Below are 23,356 nucleotides of genomic sequence, written 5' to 3' on the forward strand. Positions count from 1 at the left end.
ATGGCTGGATATAGTGATCATTCATCATTTGGTCTGTTCCTGTGTGGCCAGACATGCTTGATGGTCCAAAAGTCCAACATTGGAACAGAATTGATTCTCCCCCCCCCATGTAATTGGTGGGGGAGTCTGCCTCTGGGATGTCTCCACCTCTCAGTTGGTGGAATTTTATCCTGGATATTACCAGCCACTCAGAGAATTGCATTCGCTAGAATGTCTGGTGGCATTCTGGGTACATGTTTAAAAAGCGTAATACACCAGCTAAGGGCAATGGCCCCATGAATTTGTAGACTAGAGTGACTGTAAAGAATTCATTCCACTTTATGTCCAATATGTGATGTTGACATTTTGTGCAGAAAGCTTCCAGCGCTGTCTGGTCTGACTGGCATGGTATCCATGTTTCTCAACTCAGCTGCAACGGAAGGATACCCCTCAAACAGATCCTGAACTTTGTGGTTGTGTCAAGATGATTCCATAGTTGTTGTAAATGACCCATAACAGATAAAGTGATGCCAATTTGGTGAAGAACCTCTGTATAAAAGTAAAGGTGCGTACAGATGCCAAATAGCAAAAGCAGGAGTCTGCTTTGACAATTTTATTATTCAGAGATTGGAGGTGCTTGGATTCTATTCTGCTGGAATCATTTGAATACCTGGAGAGATGATAATATTCATTTCTTGTTCCACACACCTGTATTCTGTTTGAACAGCACCTGGTAACAGATGGGTGAAATGACTCTTGCAAGCATATACCTTAAATTAGTTGTAAGTATGCCATAGCATATAGAATAAATGTGAGTCACAAATCTTCACTAACAAACCACTGGAAAATGCTCCAAACACTGTAGGCTTGAGACGGGTCCAGTGATCAGCATCATATGGTAGATGCAGGATGCCTAAATCTATAGGGCTCTACAGGAATATTTTTCATGTAAACTTTGGTTTAATGAATTTGCCTATGCCATCAAACAACTTTCTTCCCCCAAACAATTTTGTTGGTAATTCACATAAACTCCTATTATTCTTGGAGTGCAGATTTAACAAAAGCCAGTCTGAATTTTGCTGCTTTCACATTTTTATGGTAGAAATCACACAAATACTTGGCTTGTCTAATTATAACTTGAAAATGTAGTATGTATTGCTGAAAATATGTCACTGCATTATTCCTACAAAAATAAGCTTCCATGGGATTTGTCCTGGTCCACTGGTCTTTTGCTAGTTCATATTGGGAAGAGACTTGATGGGTATGAAACTTTATCTAATACAAAACCAATGATTTTGATCTAGCGCTGGTGTCATAAGAGTGTCACAGATGACTAATCAACACATATGTCTGAATCCTTCTAATGCTCTTGGATGTCACTTAGGGCTTTAACAAGGTGCCACCGTCCCTCTACTATCCACAATCTGTCATTCTGTTTGCTGGAATGTCTACCTTGTTGTGTTTCTATAACTTTTTGATGATGATAGGGTGTTGGCCTATTGTTCAACCCTCAACCTGAAGGATCAATGGGCTCTTTGATTTGTCCCTGCACTTGATATGTCTACCAGGAGTTACAATCCTGTTGGCATGCCTCTCGGGGCTATTGATGGACCATAAGCCTTCTCACTGTGCAGGCCCCTGGGGAAGGTACATACACTTACAGATTGCAATATACCGTGCTATTAGCATCTGATTCCTGCATCCACCCTTATGGATACATCACAATGGAATGTCAAAAGTACAAGACTTCAAGGGATGAGGTTAGGTCCATAAAAGGCTATTAGCCAGGGGATAGAAATGGTGTCCCTGGCCTCTGTTTGTCAGAGGCTGGAGAAGGATGGCAAGAGACAAATTGCTTGATCATTGTCTTTGGTCCACCCTCTCTGGGGCACCTGGTGGTGGCCACTGTCGGCAGACAGGATACTGGGCTAGATGGACCTTTGGTCTGACTTAGTATGGCCGTTCTTATGTTCTTATGATGAATCCACCATATCCCTTGATCCAATTAACTTAATGTTTAAAGAAAGTGCACCTGATTTCTAGATGGATTACATCTATTATCTGATGTGTAAAAGCAGACTGTGTGTGTGGGTGCATAGCGCAGCACAGGTTTTGGGAAAGGTGGTTGACCAAAGCTGGGAGGTAGCAGGTTTAAAATATGTTATTCTCTACATGAAGGAATTAGGAGCTATATGGCAGGGAAGAAGAGATGAGTGCTGAGCTGGGACTTGAAAAGAATCAGGGAGCTTAGTCAGGACTAGTGCTAAGAGATTCCAGATCACTGATGGAGGAGTGGGGGGGGGGGTAAAAAAACTCTCTAGAGTCCAGTGCTAAGGGGCAGGGACCGATACAACAAAAAATTCTGGGCTGTGTCTAGACTGCATCCCTTTTTCGTAAAAGGGATGCAAATTAGACATATCGCAATTGCAAATGAAGCGGGGATTTAAATCTCCCCCACTTCATTAGCATAAAAATGGCTGCCGCTTTTTTCTGGCTCGGAGCTTTGCCGGAAAAAAGTGCCAGTCTAGACGCGGATCTTTCGGAAAATAAAGCCTTTTCCGAAAGAACCCTTATCCCTCTTAAAATCCCTCATTTTTATGCTAATGAAGTGGGGGAGATTTAAATCCCCGCTTCTTTTGCAATTGCGATATGTCTAATTTGCATCCCTTTTACGAAAAAGGGATGCAGTCTAGACACAGCCCTGGTGTTTGAGGAATGCAGAGAAGTGTAATAGCAGAATTTGTTTGGCAATGATGATCCATTTAGATGGGATGTATACAGCGTAGTCAGACAACAGATTTAATGGTTGTACATATGGATGGAATGTGGAAGAATTAAGACAGTTGTGGCTGGTTTGAGGAAGGAGGTTCTGCTCTGGTAAAGGGAAATAGCTCTCTAGTTTTATAAACAGGATTTGTCAAATCAGAATAGACCTTTGGTCTGTCCAGTCCAGTGTCTCATCTGCAGCAACGGGTCATACCTTTGGCTTCAGAGCAAGGCAAAGAATATCTCTGATAATGCACCTAGGCAATTCCATAGTGGTATGTAGAATCAGTCCTAACTGAAATGGCGTGAAAATGGGAAGACTAACCTAAACTTCATAGCCCCAAATCTGAATGAGATAAATGCAGGTAACCAAAGTTTACCCTTGACTAGATTATTTGGTTCATACCTGGAACATGGAATTTTGTTTTAATTATGGTAGCTGCCAGTACTCCAGTTATAGGTCATGTAATTGGCCTGCACTTTATACAGTCAAGCAACTATGACTTATTGACCGCCTTTGAGCAGAGAACTCAATGGGCTGTCATGATAAATGGCCCTACAGATTTACTCTAATTGTAAATTCAATTGTAAATAGTATGTAAAAGATCATCCAATAACCTACAATAACAAATGTTGATGGGGGAGGAGGAATGAAAGGGAGATGCACTGGATTAGTGTAAACAAAAAGGCCTAGTGATATAACTCAATGACTGTGTTGAAATCATGCAGAAGTGGAACCAGAAATTAATGGATCAGAATTGGTATGTTGAATATTAAGCCTAATTGGTGGGCACATAATAAGGGGAAGGTCTATTCCATCTCTCACTCCCTTTAGAGGAGGAGATAAAAAATGAAAGTACAGATACAGGCTATTGGAGTGAGCTTCTTCATCAAGGCTGCCACCCTGACATCTCATGGAACCTACAACTTTCTCTCCTAATCCAGAGAGATGTCTGAGCAGATGGGCCAAAGAGAAGGCCTGGGATAATATTGCCACCTTAACTAGCTCCAACTGAATCCCAAATACCGCATGAGATAAAATGAGATCTGACTTTAGCGGCAGCAGAAGCAATAACCACAGCTCCGGCCTGTTTCAACTAGCTTCTTTTCTTTCTCTCAATAGGAAGAATTTTTTCAGGAAAAATGGCTCTTGCGCAAAAGGGTTTTTTTGTGCAAAAAGGAGCCGTCTACACAGCTCTTTTTTTGACAAAAACCTCTTGTGCAAAAGGAATCTGAAGAGGAAATGCAATTGCGAGTGTGACATATGCAAATGAGCACTCCATTTGCATTTCCTCTTGTGGAATAGCCTTGCCATATAGACATAGCCATAGTGTATTTGCCATGGTGCTAAGCAAGCTGAGTTCCCTGTACTGTACACCAAACCTTATTTAATACTGTTTGATGCTGGGCAATAACTTGGTTCTATTACACCTTTGGCCCAATTATTCTATCTAAATGAATATGCCAGGAAACACTGCATGTTGTGTGAAGCAGTGTTTCCTTCCCACCCAGAGTGAAATTAAGTCTCTACTGAATAATGGAAAGGGAAGCTCAGAAGTCTGCAAGAACCCTGAATGGTTCTGTTATTGATTACCGGGTACTGTATCTGACTATTGGGACTAGGACCAAAGAAACACTGTTGATTCAGTTTCCTGACCAAGTGGCAGAATCTTCCTGGTTGCTTTATCATGGCCAGAGAATGGCATGCATGCAGCTTAGCTCTTCTATGAAGCAAAGTAGGTTTTGAGTCTTTAGAGTCTTACCAAATTCATGGTCCATTTTGGTCATTTGCATGGTCATACATTGCATGATTGTACTACTTCAATCTGAAATGTCATGGTGTAATGATTGTAAGGATCCTGACCCCAAAAAGAGATACTGGGGCATTACAAGGTTATTTTGTGGTGGTGGTGGTGGGGGGGGGGGGTTGTGGTACTGCTACCCTTCCTCTGTTCTGCGCTGCCTTCAGAGCTGAGCAGCTGGAGAGTGGCGGCTGCTGCCTGGGAAACCAGTTCTACAGGCAGAGCTGCTGCCAGCAGCAGTGCAGAAGTAAGGATGGCATGGTATTGTATTGCCACACTTCTGTGCTGCCGCCTGCAGAGCTGGGCTCTCTGGCCACCTGGTTCTGAATGCAGTACAGAAGTAAGGGTGGCAATACTGTGACACCGCCTCTCTAGCTATGCAAGTCCCCTGCAATTCTCTTTTGGGTCAGGGCCTCCAATTTAGTCTCCTCCTATGGAAATCGTTATAGAATAGGATAAAAACTCACAAAAGCCCAGACTTCATAGGTGGAGACCAGATTTCATGATCCATGCCATATTTCTCATGACTATGAATTTGGTAGGGCCCTATCTTTGAGGTTCACCAATGTATCTCTTCTATTACGGCTTCCCAAGTCCCACTTTCTTCCATTCTTTTGCTTGTATGGTGTTTTCATCTAGGTTAAATACTGGTAGTGGCTGAGTGTTCCTTTTCCAGCCACACTGCAAAAACACTCAGTAGAAAAATCAGATTTTCCACGGTTAATAAATCTGATCTGTATGGTTAATACTCTAGATGTGTGTTGGATCCAGTACACATCTGGGTGCACTAGGTGGCAGCCTCTGATCACATGACACTAGTAACTGGCTCACAGTGGGTATGCAGTTTGTTTGGGGCATAATAGCGGGAGAGAAAGAAAGGGGCTATCTCCCCTGATACGCAGAAAACAAGAGTCAGAGAGAGATATATCTTCATAAAGATAGTATGCAAGTAATTATCAAATGTAAAACAGACGTCAGGATAGTGCGGAATGAATGAGAGAATTACATTGAACGGGGGAATGGGAGGATTTCTATCAGAATGTCGATGGGACACATGCTCAGATATAGAAAGAATGAGAATACAAACTACTTAACACTTCTTCCTCTGTCCTTTTATCGGTCAATACATTTAAAACTCACTTAACTGTGAACTCTTGAACAGAGAGGGAGTCACATTTAGTCTCGTATCCTAGATTTGTCCTGCAATAAAAGGTTTCTCATTCTTCTTTGGAAGCTCTGTTTAAGCACAGAACTGCAAGTGTGGACATCCAAAGAGCATGTCTGTCTATGGAGAGAAGAACCCAGAATCTTTGGTTCTCAGATCCCAGCATTTTGGGATGTTTGGATCTGGTTTTGGGTCTGGAACCAACCTTCATGTGGGCCTTTCTATAAAATGAACAGAACTAAAAGCCTGGATCCAAACTCTCCCTGCATAACTTCATGTAAACTATTACCATTCGGCCAGTTCTTTAATAAGCAAGTAGTAATTTGAAAAAAATAAATAAATCTGCAGGTGCAGGTTAATCCTGACACGTGTGGTTCTACCATGTTCCCACATCTAAACAATGCAACTTTTCTCTTTATTCATTGCCAGTGTCGCACTGTGTTTCCTATATGTTTCAGTGCAAATCAGCTCTTTCTAGCCTGTAGCTGCTGCTGTTACTGATTCAGTGGTCTCAGCGCACATAATTAATTTTGTCTGTGCCAGTGACCATTTGATCTCTCAACCCACATCACTTCCTGCATGTGCCACTGAAATCACAGCCACTGTTTAATTTCCTCAGTGAAAAAAACATTGAGTTAAAGTATCATTTACTCCAGCTTTTCTAAAACCTGTTTGCTGTTGTGTGTTTGGGCTGACAAATAAAACCCTGGGTGAAGAAAATGAAATTATGGACACCTTGCCAGGTAAGGAGCTAACATTGGAAAGGGGGCAAACAGCTGCTCTCTTCGCTGCCTCCATCTTTTTTCGACTTGAAGAAGAAAGATGTAAATCTGAAATTTAGTGGGAACAAGGCAAAGTTCATAGAATGGGTGGTTCTTCATTGCTCTTTGTTCCCTTTTATTACTTGAAGAGCGTAAAGGGGCCATACTGGCCATTGATCTCAACTTCTCTAGAGGATGTTGACTTTGTCGACCCAGTTATGCTAGCTCTATGCCCTCTGGTGTGGGCATGGCTGAGGGAGGCAGCATGGCTGGAGAGTTGTTGTATTCCTGATTATTCTCAGCTGATACAAAGGCTTCTGAGGGCTACTGTAGCTCTCTCTAAGTTAGAGCATTTCCATGGATGCTCTAAAATATGTTAGGGGCTTGTGGCTTCCCCAGTATATAGGGAGGGGGAAAAAGTAGTTCAGATAGTCAGGGACAGAAGCACAGGTTTCCCAGTTCCTCAGGGTTTGGCCACATCAGCTCCACTAAAAATACTGAAGTAAAAATTATCATAGAACTTGCATAACATTTGCATAAAACTCCAAAGTTGGCACCCTTCCATGTAGTCCAGCAGGATCCATCAGTTGTATCACATACATTTCTGAATGTGACACCGATTTTTACTTCTGTAATTTCCTACTTGCTTCATCAGTTTTCTATTAAAACACTTCTTCTTCCCCTACCCTGCAGTTCATTCATTCCTCCTACCAAACCCTTGGGGTGATCCATTTTGCTACTTCCCCAAATCAGTTGATTCCACCTCTTCCTTCAGCCATCCACTCTCCCTTTCCTTAGTACTTAGTAGTCTACATTTCCTGTTGGACTCTTGTTCAGCAGTATCTCATTTTACCCCTTCCCAGCAGGGAGGGCTAGGAAGGGTGCAGTCAAGGTCTAGAAGGCATAGATGAGAGAGACATAAAGTCAGGATAAATATGTCAGAGAATCCCATTGCCACCCATTGGTTGGTCCACAGTGGGGTGAAAAAGGGCCCTAGTCCTGTAAATAACCATTGGAACCTATGGGGTGCAAATTCTAGTCTGAGGTTTGTAAGGGTGTGTGTGGGTATGATTCATCTGCTCTTGTCTGTTGGTTTCATTTGAAAGGAGTCCATTGAATGAGGCGCAGACAGAAAAGTGTGAGAAACCTGAGCAGCTTGGGCCGATATATCTCCACAAACAGGGAATTGGCTAGAAATAAATTAGGCTACGTTTGTAATGCATCTCACTGCATCAGATCAGGAGCAATCTGCCATTCTAGGGGAATCCTAAGATAGTAGCAGACTCCAACAAAAGAATCCCCCCGTGTTAATGCATAGTGGAACTGCTGTTGGAGGCCATCAGTTGCCACGCAGCTTTCACTGGAATCTGCTGGATCTGGAACTACCTCAGCAAGTGCCCCGGCTCGATCACTTGTTTTTAGATTGTCTGCAAAAAGAAATCCTAGAAAAAATTAACATTTCTGAGAATGATGGTTGTTTGCTATTTCATTTCAAATTCATATGAAATATTTAGGTTGGCTGCAGTGGGACTGCCAGGTGGCTAAACATGCCGAATGAATGTGGTCAGCGCTTGGGACATTCATTTGGTTCAAGGCATCCAAAAAATTATTTCTGACCTTCCTTTGGTTTGCCAATCACTGAAGGCTGCCGGTTACATCATATTCTGCAACAGCCAATAATAAATTAATAGAATTTGGGGATGGAAAGACCTGTTAGGTCACCCGGCCCATTCCCTCCTGCTCCCCAAAGCACAGCCCGCGACTGTTCCCCACAGTATTATTTTCTAGTGCTTTGACTAGTCTTATTTGAAATGAGACAAGGGAAGGGGCAGCCAGCACTTCCCTCTGGGAATCTATTCCACAGTCTAATGGGCTTCATTATTTAGTGTTTCCTGCTATTCAGCCTAAATGTCCCGTTGATTAGTTTCATCCCATTACTCTGACTTTAAACCCACTTGCACCATCTCAGCAACTCTCTCCTTCCCTCCTTTGTAACACTAGTATTTTGTGCTTCTAGCTGAGAATCTAAAGGAGCTGTGCCAAGGTGAATGCTGTTACCCTCTTTCTTCACAAGAGGAAACTGGGATACTGAGGCTAAGGGGCTCTTCTGAAGTATATGCAGTGACTGTTAAGAGTCAGGAATCTAGCTTAGATCTCCTGTCTCCTTGTCCCCCTTCTCTAGCCATTTAGCATACTGCTGTTTTAAGTATACCTATATATAAAGGCCCAAACGTGCCTTTCCAGTGAAGGTTACATGCACAGAGTTGAGTATGAGTTACAAAGCGAGGGAAGAGTTAGAACTGTGTTTAGTAATTCCTCTCCCCTTCTCTTAATCTGATGATGATTAGGAAGATAACTCAATATCTTTCTCACCTTTCTCCTTTGCCAAAACCTCGTATCACTGTTTGTAGCTCGCATCCTTTGGTGTATTTGTTTTTCTTCTAGGCTGGGTTGCTAAGCACATCCCATAGTTACGGAATGACTTTACTATTGAACACACATGCTGCCAGTATGTTCTGACTAGATAACCTCACAGACCAAATTCCTGGATGTGAACAGACTCTGTAGTAGTCTGAATCCAGATCTGAGCTTCGCAGCTGAATCTTGTCTCTCTAATAACTTGAACCCAAGCCCTCGATCAAAACAGGCTTTTCACTGCTGAATATTAGATGTGGATATTGAGGCTTGAGTCTCTATGTAGTACAAAGCAGAGGTGGTTGCTCATAGGCCTTTCAGATGTGATCTTATTAACTTTGAGATGTTTGGGTACATAATGAATGAAATCAAATAGTAAATCAAATAGTAGATCTAATCCATTGTAGCTCTAGATAAAACTTCTATTAATTTCGCTTTAAAGCAATCTTACATGCTATATGCCTGATCCTGTAAGATCTGTTGCAGATGAAGCCCATAGAAAATAGAGATGGAAAAGACCTACAAAATCAGACTTGTTTGTTCCCCTGCCAATACAAAATTGTTCCTTATGGTATATTTTTCCAGTGCTTTGTCCAGACTGGTCCTGTTTTTTAAATGACTCATATGATAGGGTTTCCTCCAGTTCCACTGGTGACTGGCTGTTGTCCAGAAAAATCTTTGGAACATTTTTTTCCTTATTTTGCCTTTGTATCTTTTGGATCCATCCAGAATTTTAAGGGCTGCAACTTGTACTGAACATTCACAGATTGCGATCACCTAGTCTGACCTCTTGTATAACACAGGCCATAGAACTTCCCCAGAATAATCCGAACTCATATCTTTTTAGAAAGACATCCAATATTTATTTAAACATTGTCCGAAGCAGAATCTACCATGTGTCTGTGGGTAAGTTGTTTCAATGTTTTATTCTTCTTACTGTTTAAAAATTTACACCCTATTTCCAATGTGAGTTTGTCTAGCTTCAGTATCCTGCCATTGGAACATGTTATGTCTTTCTCTGCTAGACCCAAGAACTAGTTGTTAAATGTTTGTTCCCCATGGTCAGGTTCTTACAGACTGTAATCATGTCACCCCATGAACTAAACAGATTGAGGTAATTGAGTCTACCACAAAATAACTGGCGGTTCATTCATTGAGCACAAAGAAAGGACAAAGTCCACAAACCTGACTTCTCTAGGCAGACAAATCCCCCAAAGTAGCCAATGATAATTTTGCTTTAGTGAGGAGCACGATGTTGGGCCTTCAAAGTAAATGTCCTCTATGAAGGACAGAGGTGTATTAGCTTGAGGACACCTTTGCATTGACAGCTGTAGTAAGGCTAAGACTTATATTTTAACTCTTGAACTCTGTAGCTGGCGACTGAGATTTCTCATTTAATTTATTCTGACAGTTTGAATTTCAGGGGAGGATGCTGGACTGGAACCAACTAGTGTTGGCCAAGTAATAGCAAAAGAGTGATATTGCCTGGGTGCATTGATATGAGTTGTGCCTTTTGCCTTATCATTCTGTGTCATAAACACTTCAGTTATTTACTACTACAGAATGTACTTTCTCCCCCATAATTTGTTGCTGGCTTGCTCTTTCTTTTGAACTCTTGGATACTGATGTTCATACTTACACTGTCTTGCCTTTAGAATAGCATACAGAGAAAAAAACAGGAAGGTGTTCAAGAAGGTGTGACTGCCTGATGATGGCCTCCTCAGACAGCCATGGCAGGGCACATACCGGAGTTTCCCCTCTAAGGTAACCCCAGTAACTCCATACAAGTTTATTCTCTTATACATCAGCATTGTTTATTGCCAAAACAGGAGTCAAATACTCCCCAGCAAAAGTCCCAAACACTTCCACATGCAATGTCTACAGTTCTTAGACCCGCCCCCCCACACTCTTCCCAGTGGGCAATCCCAGCAGAGAGGCTGGTGGGAGTCCTTCCCTACCACACTTGGGTGTCTTCCATCACATCTAGGTTTCTTATTGGTTCTCTTCTTTCCCTCTTCCAAGCCAGCCAACCCAGTCTTTCCAACTGCAGGGAAACCCAACTTTTCTCAACAGGAATCCCCTACAACAGGGGTATGAAACTCCTGGCCCACAGACTATCCCCAGCCAGAGCAATTGAGCAGGCCATGGTGTGTGTGGGGGAAATGTCTATTACTAGCTCCAATCCCACCCCTTCCCACCACTGACCCCGCACTGTCCCCTCTTGGAACCCCGTCCCTGAGGCTACAGCTTCAGGGATCCCCGGGACAGATTGGGGGACCTGATATGCATAGTGGTAGTGCATGTGCTCTTCCACACACACTCCCTGTGGTGGCAGGAGCTATGGGGGAAGCAGAGCACATTGGTGATCCCTAAAGCCATATCTTGGGGATAAGGTGCCATGGGGGAGAGGGCAGAATGATGGCAGGAAGGGGTGGAGCTCGGGGGCTGGTAACTCCCACGGCCTCCTGGGAGTCTCGGGGCAGGAAGGGGAGGAGCTTGGGAACTGCTACCCGCCCCCCCCCCACGCCGCTGAGAGTTTCAGGCCAGATTGCACAATTGCTGCAGCCAGGGATGGTCCACAGGCTGAGAGATCATAGAATCATAGAATCATAGAATAATAGGACTGGAAGGGACCTCGAGAGGTCATCGAGTCCAGCCCCCCGCCCTCAAGGCAGGATCAAGCTCAGTCTACACCATCCCTGACAGATGTCTATCTAACCTGTTCTTAAATATCTCCAGAGAGGGAGATTCCACCACCTCCCTTGGCAATTTATTCCAATATTTGACCACCCTGACAGTTAGGAATTTTTTCCTAATGTCCAATCTAAACCTCCCCTGCTGCACTTTAAGCCCATTACTCCTTGTCCTGTCCTCAGAAACCAAGAGGAACAAATTTTCGCCTTCCTCCTTGTGACACCCTTTTAGATATTTGAAAACCGCTATCATGTCCCCCCTTAATCTTCTTTTTTCCAAACTAAACAAGCCCAGTTCATGAAGCCTGGCTTCATAGGTCATGTTCTCTAAACCTTTAATCATTCTTGTCGCTCTTCTCTGTACCCTTTCCAATTTCTCCACATCTTTCTTGAAATGTGGCGCCCAGAACTGGACACAGTACTCCAGCTGAGGCCTAACTAGTGCAGAATAGAGCGGCAGAATGACTTCACGAGTTTTGCTTACAACACACCTGTTGATACAACCTAGAATCATATTTGCTTTTTTTGCAACAGCATCACACTGTTGACTCATATTCAACTTGTGGTCCACTATGACCCCTAGATCCCTTTCCGCCATGCTCCTTCCTAGACAGTCGCTTCCCATCTTGTATGTATGGAACTGATTGTTCCTTCCTAAGTGGAGCACTCTGCATTTCTCCTTATTAAACCTCATCCTGTTTACCGCTGACCATTTCTCTAACTTGCTAAGGTCATTTTGAATTATGTCCCTATCCTCCAAAGAAGTTGCAACCCCACCCAGTTTGGTATCATCTGCAAACTTAATAAGAGTACTCTCTATCCCAATATCTACATCATTGATGAAGATATTGAATAGTACGGGTCCCAAAACAGACCCTTGAGGAACTCCACTTGTTATCCCTTTCCAGCATGGATAGGAACCCTTCCAGATGGAGAACCCTTCCCTATAGCCTCTCTGCTGAGAGCATTTTGATCAAGGGAGCATCTCTCACTTTACCTGCCCCTCTTGCTATTCCCAGGGGCCAGCTGTCGGGTGTGGAGACAGCGATGAGTAAGCTTGTCCATTGCTATCCTCCCTGGCTGTTAGCTTCAGCTCTCTAGCCTGAAGCCAGCAGGTACTTCTCTATGCTGCCACTCCTCCCCATCTCTGCCCATAGATTTTGCTATATGGAATCCATCTCCATATAATCAACATCATCAAAAACTTCTATTTCAACTTTACATGCATTGATCGCAGTGAGCTCAGTTTTGAAGTCAAAACAGGAGTACATTGGAGTGTGTCATGTCTGTAATCTTTTTTGACACTGCCATTGCCTGGGTAATGCAGTGTACAACAGAAGACATTGCAAGAGACATTAAATGTACACCCTTCTCACCCCTTGAAGATCTTGCCTTCTCAGATGGTTTTGCTCTCCTATAACACACCCAACACCGTATACAAGAAAAAAAAATTGATTTGCAAATCAGACTGCAAATCAACCACAGTAAGACAGATATCATGACCTTTAATATTGCCTCACTGTCTCCCATATGGATAGAGGGTTACGTTTCACCAGTGTAGAAACATTCACATACTTGTGCAGCACCATCAGCCAGGGTGGGCGGAACAAGCCAGAACATCTGGAACAAAAGCAATAAAGCCAGGAACATCTTCAGGAGCTTAATACAGTCTGGAAAGCATCAAAATACAACACCAAAACCAAACCTCAGACTGATCAGAGCTGCGTAATTTCAACATGGTGCAGAATGCTGGGGAATGAGAAAGTATGATGAGTCCAAACTGTCTTCATTCCATACAACCTACCTCAGAAAAATGCTCTGTATCTTTTGGCCCAGAACAATCTTAAATCAAGATTTATTGTCACAGTGCAGGCAAGAGGCATTGCTAGAAGGCACTGGAGATGGATTGGCCAAGTGCTTCAGATGAAAACTGATTCCATCACCAGAGTAGCAAGAAGATGGATACTGGAAGCATCCAAAAACAAGGCCATCTGAGAACATGGTGAAGAGCTGTGGAAGTCGAGCTGAAAAACCTGGGGCTCAGCTGAGGAACCATTGAAAGTCTTGCAAGAAACAGACAGGCTTGGAAGAGCTTCATCACTGCCCTAAATGCCAGAGGCATAATAGGAACATGATAATGTTCATATTTGTTTGGGGAGGCGTGGGGGGTGCAGCCAGCTGTCTTGGACAAGCATAGAGAATGGAGGAGCACTGACAAGTGATGTGTGGGTGAGTATGATGGTTGGGACATTGTTGGTTCCAGGGTATGTGTAGGTGATTGCAGGTGGTGGGCTCTGCTGGTACAGAAAAAATCACAAGAAGTGGTCCCTAAATAGACTTATTTTAATTTTAACCTACAAAAAAATCCCATAGCCTCCAGGCCTCCACTGAAAGTTGCCCCACCCAATCAAAATCAGAAATGGCACTTTTGCACTCTGTCAGGACATGGGAGGGCTCCAAGCAAAACAAACAAACCCACGCCAAAAAGAAACAAGGAAACTAAAATGGGGCATGATTCAAAAAAGGTCAGGGGGGAAAACTGTGCTAAATTGTATCTTACACCCTTTTAGCAGTTCTCTAGGGCTCTCTTCTTCCTGTTTCAGACCTCCTCACTCTGTGCTGCCAGGAAAGTGTGGCATGCACAGGTGCAGATGGATGGCACCTTTAGGCCACTTTTACTCAGAGGATTCTTGTATGGGGCTGAACTGGCTCCTCTGGTGTAATTGGAGCAGTTTGCAGGGCTGCCTGCACCCCTGACTGCTTTCACCTCCCCCCAGCACTCCTGCTAACATAGGGCTTGGGAAGAGATGGGTTAGGGAAGTCTACAGATAGCAAAGGCACTGAATAGGCTAGGGGAATCATCTCCCAACCAGTTACAAGTGGCTTTTATGTCCCCTGCATATCAAGCATAGACACGGGGGGTGGGGAGACATCACTTTATCTTTTTCCTTCTCCATTAAATCTCATCTATCCTTGGGGCTTCTTTTGCTTGATTTCAGCCCACCATTTCCTCCATTTTTTTCTCCTCCTCAGGTCCCCCTGTCCCTTTTCATCCTTTCCTCAGGCCATCTCTCTAATTTTTCCAATGCATAACAATTTTCCCTCTCTAGGCTCCCACTCATCCATTCTCAGGCTATGTCTAGACTGCAAGCCTCTTTCGAAAGAGAGCGTCTAGACTGCACGCGGAATTTCGAAAAAGCAAGCCGCTTTTTCGAAAGAAAGCACCCAGTGAGTCTGGATGCTCTCTTTCTAAAAAGCCTGTTTGCTTTCAAGAACGCCTTCTTTCGAAAGAGCACTTTCGAAAGAAGGCGTTCTTCCTCGTGGAATTAGGTTTACCACCGTCGAAAGAAAAGCCGCATTCTTTCGATTTAATTTCGAAAGAACGCGGCTGCAGTCTAGACGCAGGTGAAGTTTTTTCGAAAAAAGGCTACTTTTTTTCGAAAAAACCCCTGAGTCTGGACACAGCCTCAGAGTCTAAGGCAAGAAAGAACCGTTCTCATCTTTCAATCTGCCCTACTTCATAATGTAGGCCAGAGAACGTAAAGGGTTCTGTCAAGCACAAACCCAGGGCATCTGCTTGAGCACAAGCATATCTTTTAAAAAAGCCCTCTCACTCTGATGTAAAGACTTCTAGTGAGGAGGACTCCGCTGCCTCCCTTGCTAAGTTGTCCAAATAAATAATTATGCTCACTATTACCAATTGGTGCTTGCATTTTTTGTCTAATCTGTCTATCTTGAATTTCCAGCATTGGATCTTGATATGTTTTAGTCTGCGAGACTTAAGAGCCCTCTGCAATCCAACATGTTCACAGGGAGTGGCTGGAATTTTCCACCACTGATCAGCTGCATTACCTAACAGAATGCTCTGCCTTGGCCCTTCCTGAGGCTTGGGAGGGAGCACAGTAAGACTCCTACTAGCCCAGAAACAAAGATCATATTGCCTATGACTTTGCCAGTCTGAAAGGTATGGAAAAGAGAAGCAGCCTTTTCAAAATCAAGTCCATGGCAGTTACTGATCTGCTAGTTGGGACCTGGACTTCATTGCCTGAAGGACAATCAGTAGTGGAAAGAGATTTGAGAAAATTTGCAGAGAGAGGTGGTGGCTGTAAGGGGCCAGTAGGGTCATGTGGAGAGAGAAAAGCCTAGGGGTAAGAAGAGGGTCCTGTAGTGAACACTCATGGGAAGTGGGAATGAAATTGGAAGGAGACCGAGAGTGATCACCGAATAGCACAGGAACCCAAAGAGAAGCATGCACGAAAACAAGATTTGATTCCTCTGCCTTGGTGGCATATAGGACATATCTCTAGAGCCTTGCTGGATACACAAATTGTATCTGTATCCCCATCTGTATCTACAACAATAAGTCACAGATATTCTCATCCACACTTGTGGATGTGGATACCTATGCATATAAAGTGAATAGCCACAAATTTGCAGGGTTCTAGATACAAAATTAGCATCCGCATCTGCATCCATATCCACAAAAAAGAGCCATGGAGATCCACATTCACATCCATGGATGCAGGTACCCACGAATATAAAGCGAATATCTGCAGATTTGCAGGGCTCTACCTATCTCTACTAAGAGCCCTGCATATACTTACCCATCTCAGTGCCACAGCTTCAACTTTGCAGGACTGACAGGTGGGGCTTAGGTTCAGATAGGGATGGGGGAGTTTTGCACGTTTTATGTCACATGAAATACGTGAGGCCAGGCCTGCTGTCTCTAGGCACAGTAATTGCCAGATTTCACACATCATTTCAGGATAAATTGTACTCAATGATTAACCATAGAAAGAGAGCTGGGTTTTCATTGGCATTGTTATTTACTTTTAATCAAATGAGTGGCACAGCCTAATTCCTCCCCTCCCCTTGTTTTTAGCCAACTGCAACACAACTTGTCTTATCAAATGAGATCTAACAGTGCTTCCCTTTTTTAGACAGCTGGAGACTGGAATAATGTGCCAGTCAATATTGGCACCTGCTTTTGTCCTGTTTCAGAAGTAGTAACCAGGCTGGCCTACAAATGTGACTATAAAGACATTTCTAGCAGGTGACATTTACATACTTGCACATTAGGGCACACTTAATCTGTGCTTATGGTATTACTTACAGAGGTAGGTAAAATGTGTGAAGTATCACAAAGAACTGCTGTCCTAGAAACTTCCTAACCCTGTTCAGTTACTAGGACTTTTGTTATGTGGAGGAAAGGATCATGTAGCAACCTGTATCAGGTTTAATAGGAGTAAAATTATGATTATAAATGCTTTGGTCTGAAAATATAATGCACCATCACTAGATAATTTGCTGCATAAAGGAGGTATTCATGCAATGTTGATTGAAGTGGAAAACTGACCACAAAATAAACAAGATGAATTCTGACACAAATTAACCAAAGCAAGATAATTAGAAATAGAGGTTGGAAACTTGCATAGAGGGACTTACTTTAATTCTGTCCTTACTGTGGGTTACTCTTAGCTTTTAGATTGTATTTTGGTCCTGCAGCACATGTAATAAACATTGGACCAGGTAGGTGTTCTTGTTAGCTCCAGGAACAACTGTGGTAAAACTTTTGCAATGGAAAATGCCTACAATTTTGAATTCTTGTGTTTTTTTTCCATGCACAATGAGCAATGGCACACTTGTGAGTCTTAATGAGTTCGATTTTAGATATGCAATGGTGTTGTAGCTGTGCTGATCCCTGGGTATTAGAGAGACAAGGTGGGTGAAGTACTGTATTTCAGTGGCCCAACTTCTTACACAAGCTCCTCCTCGTGTAAGCTCAGCAGCTCGTCTTCTCACCAACAGAAGTTGGTCTAATAAAAGTGAGTTCTTCAACCCACCTTGTGTCTCTGATTTTTAGATTAAGATGAAGAGCAAATATAAAACTACCATGAGAGAAGTGTGTGTATGTATGTGTGTGTTCTGAGTTTCTGTATACAGACAGCAGGAATTCTGTGAACACAATAGCTGATGTGCCTACATCCCTGCAGAGTTCTTAGAAGTTTCAAAGATGCAGTCCACAGAGCCCTGGTCTACACTAAGGAGATATTTCAAAATAACGTCCCTTATTTTGAAATAACAAGCAGAGCGTCCACACTACCAAGCCCGTTATTTCAAAATCCTTTCCATGAGGAATAATGCTTGTTTTGAAATTATTTCTAAATCGCATTAGTGTGGATGCTCAGCTGTTGCTATTACAAAATAATTGGCCACCAGAGGCCTCTCTTGGCTGCACTTGTGGGCACTCTGGCCACAACTACCAGTTCCACTGCTCCCCTTCTCCTGCGGATTTTTTAAAGCAGCAGGCTTCAGGAGAAGGGCTTGTAGCCCAAGGAGAGCCTCGCCAGCCCCATGCCACACTGCACCATCCCTCTGAGCTCCCAACGGCTGCCAGCACTTCTGTAGCACCCTCAGCTATCCCTGACCAGTGACTCAAGTGAGCACCAGTCTGGACTGATGCAGAGATTCTGGACCTCACTGAGATCTGGAGCAAGAAGACCAATCTTCAGGATCGATGCCTATGGCTGGATGGCCGCTAGCCTGGTCTAGAAGAGACACATGGACCCTTGACCAGGCCAGCACTTTCCAATGCCTGCGTGTTCCCGGGCCGTGGTTGTAGCGATGCACTGCTGGTCTGTCCGTGCCTCCTCTGGAAAGTACCCGTTGTCTAGGCAACAGATGGCCTTGCTCAAAGCACATAGCCATTGGCTGAACCAGGCCCTTCAGAGTTGGCTCAGCGATTAGGACTAGGCTTCATACACAGTGTCTCCTAGGATGACTGACCTTGTATCTTCACAGCTGGGTCAGCTGCGAGTTAGGAGTATCCCCCACCTCCCACATGTCGGCACAATTCCGTGGGATCCACTGGAGGAAGAGAACCCACAAGGACCTGCTGCAGGAGCAGGTGGCCTGCCTCCAGTCCCTCGTTTGGGAGCTTGATGACAAGTGCCAGGAGCGGGCTGCTGACCGGGAGGAGCACTGGGCTGACTGGGAGCAGTGGAAAGCCATCTGGGACCGCCTGTTGAGCCAGTATGAAGCCATGTGCTTCTCCCTCACCTTGGTGATGCAGCGCATAGCCTCGTGCATGGAGTGGGCCACCAGCCACCTCCTCGGCCAGCTGTTCAGCCTCTGCCCCACACCCAGGAGGGAAAGTCTTCCCCTTGCTTTTGCATAGGTTGTGGAAAACATAGCAAGCCACCACCATGAAGGGGATGTTTCAGTCACTGAGGTCCAGGCAGATGAGAAGACTCCTGAACCTCCTCTTCAAGTGGCCAAGTGCACATTCTGTGACCATGTGGCACCTGCTCAGTCTGGTGGGGTCCAGGCTGCCTGTGTAGGGCTTCATCAGCCAGGGGAGCAAGGGGTAGGCTGCATTGTCCAGGATGCAGATGGGCATGTCCACATCCCCAACTCTGATGGTGCGGTTGGGGGAAAAAAGTGCCGGCATGCATCTTCTGGAACAGACAGCAGTTCTGGAAGATGCAGGCATCGTGTGCTTTCCCTGACCAGGCAACCTTGATATCCATGAACAGGCCCTTCTGATCCACCACAGCCTGCAGCACCATCAAAAAGTACCCCTTCTTGTGTATATAGTCCAAGGCACAGTGGTCGGGACTAGGACAGGGATGTGAGTGCCGTCTATGCCCCCTCCCCACATTTGGGGAAGCCCATGGGGGTGGGAGGAAAAGCCATTGATGATGGTGTTGACATTGCCCAGAGTGATGAACCTCCATAGCACCATGTTGCTAGTGGCTTTGGCTACCTGCAGGAGCACGGCCCCGACTGTGGATTTCCCCACACCAAACTGGTTCCCGACGGAGCAGAAGCAGTCTGGCATGGCGAGCTTCTACAGGGCAATTGCAACACACTTCTGCAGAGGTTGGCAGGATGCCGTTGGGTGTCCTGTCAGGGGCAGAGGTGAACCATGTGCAGAGCTCCAGGAAGGTGGCCTTGTGCATGCGGAAGTTCCGGAGCCACTGCTGGTTGTCCCATCGCAGCATGACGATGCGGTCCCACTAGTCAGAACTGGTCTCCCTCTGCCAGAAGCGGCATTTGATGGTGTCCTTGAGGGTTTAGGGGTATTTGCAGGAGCGCCAGGACCTGGGTGAAGTGGTCCTCCACTTGCTGTAGCAGCATGTGATCAGTCTGAACGAACTGCACAATGAAGCACAGCACGAGGCTCGTGAGTCTGGCACTGCTTTGCAGTAGCTCCAGCTCCATGTTATCAGTGCTGTGGCATCTGTAAGGGCAACCAGCGCACATTGCATTGGTTTGGTGTCCTACGAGGAGGTAGGCAGTGGAGGAGTAGAGTGTAAGATGTGGCTGTAGAGAGGAGAGTCCCTGAAAGCACATGTCTCAGCTTGCCTGACGAAGCAGCCACAGGAAGCGTCTGCTCTCCTGGTGCTCTACCCAGAGGGCTTCTGGGTGCTCTAAATCTGAAGCAGGATCCAATCAGTGTGGACATGCTATTTCAAAATAATTCTGAGCTATTTCAATACTCCCCAATAGTGTGGACGCACTACTTTGATTTTGTTATTTTGGGAGTTATTTTGATTTTAGCCATTTTGAAATTATTTCCTAGTGTAGACATACCCGGGGGAGAATGAGACCAAACATATACCATAGACATCCCTTCTCTTGGCAGACCAACACAATCTGAGTCTGCCATGCTTCAAATGAAAGATTTACTCTTTTTCTCTGGCATGTCACTGATCAGTAGGGCTAATTTTTTCTGTCTACTTATTTATATATTACAGTTATAGTATCCTTCATGTGGTAGGCATGGCTGGTTGAAATTTTTCTATCCACTTTTTTGAAGAAAATTGTGTTTCTGACAAAATTGTGAGAAGTGTTTTTCTATTAAAATTGCAATTTTTATTTGAAAACCAAAACCTTTTAGCTGAAAACTGAACAGTTTTGTGTGTCAGAGTTTTTTTTTTTTTTTTTGGCAAATACTTTAAATATTCTAAGTGGGAAGAAAGGGAAGAGAGAATTTGTTGTTGTGCTAAGTATCGTGCAGGCAGGTAAAAAATAATTATGGATCCAAAAGGCTTACAAGATAAATTTGTAAATTTTAGAGAAATTGACACTGTAGTTTAGAAATTATGAATGTTTAAATGTAGCAGCTTCAGATATGAGCCTTAGATTATTCCTGTGTGTGGGGTGGGGCTCTTTTTTTGGAGTTTGTGTAGGGAAATGCATCTGTTTGGGGCGACTTACTTAAGGATGCCCAATTTCATTTGGAAAACCATCTGAGCATATAAGATCAACAAGTATCACCTCCAGTTCAAAGAACTTATGCTTTTTTTTTTCTTCTGAAGCCAGTGGAGACTGCAAGCTCCACAGGTTGAATATTTCCATATCAAGAAATGTGCCAAGTCAGCTATGGATAGCTAAATTACAAATAGCTCTGTTAGGGCTAATGGGCCTTTTAATATAAACATGTACAGGAAAATTTATAACTTCTACCAACTGGAACTTATAAGTGCCCCAAGAAAAATAACTTCATAATTTTATTTTGATTAAAAACGATTACAATTGAAATGCAAGAAATCCTATAATTAATTAGTGGAATACCTAGCCTGGAATTTCAACTCGGAAGTTAGAAAATTCCCAAAGCACAGATTGATGCTGACACATTAATTCTGCTGCTTATACATGCATAACGTTTTCTGTTTTTGTTTTCCTCTGTGAAATGTAAGCATTATTAATTTATAATAAAAATACAAGATATATACCACAGCCAAAACAATACTTTAAAAAAACAACTTGATAATGATGATAATGGCAGATGCATTCATAGATTTTAGGGCCAAAAGGAGCTACTCAGGTCTGCTAACCTCCTGCATAATACAATTCTACCTATTATTCTGTAGTTGAGAGAATTCTTCTACTCAATGGGTCTATCTACACTACAGGACAAAGTTAAATTAAGATATGCAACTTCAGCTAAACTAATTGTGTGGCAGCTTCAATCTTCCTCTGTAGTGTAGATGTACCCTAAGTGGTTGCTCTAAAGCCCAGTGACTTGTCATTGAATTAATAGAGCATCTCTTTCTTAGTGTATGTCCAAAATAGCTTGAAATAAGCTATGCAAATTCCGTAGCTTATTATCTGCACAGTGCCAAATTTCAAAATAGACTACTATTCTGACTAGTCCCTTAATCCTCATGGAACAAGATTTCCTGGGACATCAGAATAGCAAGCCCATTATTTCAAATATATTTAGAAATAATGGGCTTGTGGCTAAGATGTGGAAAATGCTATTTCAGGATACTGGACTTATCTTGAAATAGCACCACTGTCTGGACGTACCCTTAAAAAGATATCCTATCTCTGTTTAAAAACTTTGAGTAATGATGAATTTATCACTTTCCTTTGAAATCTGGTCAAATTATTAATTTCTCTCTCTCTCACTAGTGTTTTTATTTCCAGTCTAAGTTTTTCTATCTTGGACTTTCAGCCAAGATAGTTCACTGTCATCAGCCATGTTGTAATTTCTTTATACACTATGATTGTTGCCTATGACTAAATACACTGAACTGCTTAAATTTCTCATTGCGAGGTGTAGTTTTTTCAGTCTCTTCCCAGTTACTAACATCCATTGTAAAGCTTACGCACTAGTGATAGACATGTTATTGCAGTAGTGATTTCACCAATGTCTGCCGAAACTGAATATCACGTTTAAACAGTCTTTCCGAAATAAGTGACCTAAATGACCCTGGTTCAGTTAGAACAATATTGAACTCTTACTTTCATTCTGCACTATGAGTTTCAGATGAGCCATATAGGATAAATGTGAAGGAAAGCTAATGGTCATGTGTGACAGGGTGCAAAAGCCCTGTGCCGGATAGGTAGATGTTAGAGTTACTTTGAATTCAAACAGCCCCATCCCACCATACCTGCAAAGCCTGTATCTGCTGGAGGAGAAGCTTAAAAAGAGAACAGAACAGTCTATTACAGGCCCATCAACAGCAATTCTGGGCCCTGAGGCAGAATAGTCAATGGGCCCTCATGTGCGCACCCTGCACCTCTGTGGAAGCTGTCTGCCTGACATTTGGGCTGTGCTGTGACTTTACTGGCTGTTGCCAAGCAAGCTGCAGTGCTAGGCATGCTCTTCTGACACAGATAGGGCTTCCACATGCTTGCCTGGTAAGATTACTAATGATCTAAGAGCACAAACCCAAAGACCCCAGCCTTACCTCTGCCCTAGGGCCAAGTCCCTGTCCCAGTGTTCAGAAAAAATAGCAAATAGGGTTGCCAGGTGTCCGGTATTCACCCGGACAGTCCAGTATTTTTGCCTCCTGTCCGATAAAAAAAAATTCAGAGAATACCTGACACCTGAGATGTCTGGTATTCTCTGAATTTTTCCCCGGCCAGGAGGAGAAAATGCTGGGCACCTGGCAACCCTACAAACACTCAGCGCCTGGCCTCCTCCCTCCCACCCCTGAGCCCTCCCTGGCCCCTGACACTCCCAGCCTCCTGACCCCAGCCCCCATGCTTATCTGGTTCCCCAAGGCTGCTGGCACAAAATGGCTGCCTGCCAAAAGATCTAGGGTCTTAGTGCTCAACCACTCCCCTGTTCCTATCCCTGCACTCACTCTTAAAGGGTGTTCGGTATTTTTGTTTCAACCATCTGGCAACCCTAATAGCAAATAGGGCAGGTGATCTGCTTGGCTTAACAGAGAACTCTTTGGTGAGTTTAAACGCAAAAAGGAAGCTTACAAGAAGTGGAAACTTGGACAGATGACTAATGACTAGGGAAGAGTATAA

At 43.8% G+C, this 23,356-nt stretch overlaps 1 long non-coding RNA gene across 2 annotated transcripts in view; it reads left to right on the forward strand.

Annotated features, from left to right (window-relative positions):
• The window catches only part of LOC112543789 (uncharacterized), a 69,265-nt gene that overhangs the window by 27,162 nt on the left and 18,747 nt on the right, over window positions 1–23,356 (forward strand). The window lies entirely within an intron of this gene.

This window comes from Pelodiscus sinensis, chromosome 3 (genome assembly GCF_052426305.1).
Source record: "Pelodiscus sinensis isolate ZL-2025 chromosome 3, ASM5242630v1, whole genome shotgun sequence".
In the NCBI taxonomy this organism is placed as follows: Eukaryota; Metazoa; Chordata; order Testudines; family Trionychidae; genus Pelodiscus; species Pelodiscus sinensis.